Below are 3,536 nucleotides of genomic sequence, written 5' to 3' on the forward strand. Positions count from 1 at the left end.
GTTAACTGGTGAAGTTTTAGTTTCCGTTAAGAAGTACTGGATCTAACCGGGCGCGATGGCTCAGGCCTATAATCCCAGCACTTTGGGAGGCTGAGGAGGGCGGATCATCTGAGGTCAGGAGTTCAAGACCAGCCCTGCCAACATGGTGAAACCCCCTCTCTACTAAAAATAAATAAATAAATAAATAATTTGCCAGGCACAGGCGTGGTGGCGGGTGCCTGTAATCCTAGCTACTCGGAAGGCTGAGGCGGGGAGAATTGCTTGAACCTGAGAGGTGGAGGTTGCAGTGAGATTGCACCACTGCCCTCCAGTATGGGTGACAGAGCAAGACTACGTCTCAAAAAAAAAAAAAATGCTGGATCTCACTGGCAATGGAAAGGGAAAGGAAAGTTACTGATGGCAACATATTACTAATGGTAAATAAGCACATGAAAAGATGCTGAATATCATATGTCATTAGAAAATTGCAAAGGAAAACAATGAGATGCTGCTACATAGCTATTATAATGGCCAAAATCCAAAATACCAACACTACTGAGTGCTGGTAAGAACAATGAGCGGAAATAACTCTTATTCATTGCTAGTGGGGATGCAAAATGGTACATCCACTTTGGAAGAGAGCTTAGCAGTTTCTTACGAAACTAAGCTCACTCTTAGCCTATGATTCCATAATTGTGCTCCTTGGTATTTGCCAAATGAGTTGAAAACTTATGCCTACACAAAACATGCCACAAATGTTTAGACCAGTGTTATTCATAATTACCAAAACAGAAACAACCAAGATACCTTTCAATAGGCAAATGGACCAGCACTCTATGGTATAGCCACACAATGGAATATTAATCAGTTCTATGTAGAAAAAGAGCTATCAAGCCACAAAAAGGCATGGAAGAACTTTAAATGCGTATTACTGAGTGAAAGAAGCCAATATGAAAGCCTACACACTATGTGGTTTCAAGTATATGACATTTTGAAAAAGACAAAACTGAGGAGACACTAAAAAGATATGTCATTTCCAGGGTTTACTAATATGTGGTTACTACAATGTCTTATTGAGATTACTACACAGTGAGAGATTGTGTCTAAACTGACATAGTCTTTAATTTGAATAACAACATTGAATACAATATTCATGTATTTAACTATAAATTAAGAAAATAAGTTTTTCATATAAATTGTTTATAACACTTTATTAAAATAACACCCACCTCAATCCTCATCAGTTCTGAGGCCCACATAATAATTAAAGGCCTCCAGCAGGTCCAATTTCATTCATTCCTAGAACTAATGAGTTTCACGCTTGCAGGCCATGAGTAGCAGTTCTTCAACCGACAATGAGATCTAGAAAGAGAAAGATGTGCTCTATTTCTTTGTGACTAGTGTCCTAAGTCATGGAGACAGAATCATGGACTTGGAAGCAGCATCATCTTCCAGGTTGCTGTGTAACTCACATTCCCAAGGAACAGACTATCTCGCAAACCCTTTGGTCTCCATCCTTGGGATTTCTTCTTCTCCTCTACATTTTGTTTCTCTTTTTTTCTAAATCATTTTTTCTTTTTCCAACCAATGATGTTTGTCCTTTTGTCCTCGGACTGGATCTCATTTATCTTTCTGGGAATAGCGCCATCTCTAAAGACTCCGGGTTAACCCACTTCATATCTAATCATTCCAGTCTAGACAATAAATAATGAAGTGTCAGTCAACATTCCTAGGGCCAGATCTTACCTCATACCTGGGGGTCATAACTCTCTTGACTACATTGGGTTTTGTCCTACTTTCCTTATTCTTGGCTGTGTGTATTTTGTCCTATCCTGGGAACAAGGAGAGGAGTGAAGAGCTTTCTCTTGCATTTCAATATTAACCCTACTCTCACATTCTTCCCAGAAAGCCAGGAAATGCAACGCCAATGTTTTCCATTCAGTTTATATTTCATGTATAATTAACTTTTGTGTTGAACATGAATAAACTGAAAATTTCTTGAAATAGAAACAATTTGATAGAATTTTATGGGTACAATGTATACAACCCATGTCCAATAAGTTACTGACATCTAAACTTGTTATAGATTTTTTGTTCCATCATATACTAATTCAGTATTTCTATTGCAATAAAACTAACATTTGTTTGTTAGTTATAATTTGTTCTTGATAAGCCTTTTTCTGTGTTTTGCTTATGTTTCCATTATCTTCTGAATAAGCACTTTTGTATATCTAATTTAGAAGTGTTACATTAAGAACAGTAAGAGAAGAAAAAAAGAAGAGTAAGAGAAAATCCTTTAATCTATATTTCCGCTTAAAATAAGATTATAATAACGTGTATTCCACCACATGTAGATGTTCACAAAACATAAGCAAGTGTGAATATTTTTTCATAACCACTGATGAAGAAATAGAAGGGCTCCTATTACATGCACTGTAACAAACTATAAAGTCAGAAACACATACTCTTCAAAGTAGCAATAGGCAAACCAGGGAGAGAGAGAGAAAGAGAGAGCACAATGTTGCTCCCAGAAGACGCTGAATTTATTGCTGCCACTGAAGACATTTTTGGAAGGGATGAAGCTTTTTGCTAACATATACAATAACAGCTGCAAAAGGAACAGGACCTGGAATCTTCAGTTGAATCGGTCTATTTATAATCTCATGTAAGATTGGTAGAGACAAAACATAGGTCATTGCTTTCTCATCATTCATTAATTCACTCACTCAAAACACAAATAGATGCACACTATGCTAGACACTGGGGTACAAATGGTTACAACAATCCCTCAAGTTTCTCAAAGCCAGTGGGAGAAATAGGCATATAAACAACAAATATCATTCACTGTGATACTGGACACTTGAAGACTGCCTAATGGACTGTGGAACTACAATAGAAGATACTGTCAATTTGTCCTAAGAAGGTCACTCACGGGGAAGTGAAAACTGAATTTCATCACAGGCCAACAGGGAAAATGCTATTCCAGATGGCAGAAACATTGTGAGCAAAGTTAAGGATTAAGGAAAAAATATAAGTATAAAGAGATGAAAGTAGAGCCACGTTGTTCAGTACAAAGGGTGGAGTATTTGGTGGAGAGAAATGAGAATTAGGAGGGAGAGACGGACAGGGTCAGATCAAAAATGGTCATGGTCAACCTAAAACTAAGGAGCTTAGAATTTACCATGAGAAAGTAGGTGTCATTCCAAAGATGTTACAAGGTGCAACATGATGAGATTTGCATTTCAGAACCACAGCCCTGATAGTGGTATAGAGGCTGGATTACAGGTGGGGATGGAGGAGCTGTGGTGGAGGCCAGGGTAGGAGAGAAAGGAGTGTGAGGAGTGGTGGGGTGAGTGGAATGGGGATGGATTTCTTAAAAACATGATAGAGGAAGAGAGATTGGGTTGGGGCATTCAGAGGCGAGAACAGAAGGGAAAAAAAATCTAAAAGGGAGAAGTGATAGGCCTGTGTACCAATTTGAATAACAATACTACAACCATTTATTGAGAGCTCATGATGAACCAAACATGATATTTTAATCCTCACTACAATTAATT

Source organism: Colobus angolensis, unplaced genomic scaffold, assembly GCF_000951035.1.
Source record: "Colobus angolensis palliatus isolate OR3802 unplaced genomic scaffold, Cang.pa_1.0 Scaffold97, whole genome shotgun sequence".
NCBI classification, from domain to species: Eukaryota; Metazoa; Chordata; class Mammalia; order Primates; family Cercopithecidae; genus Colobus; species Colobus angolensis.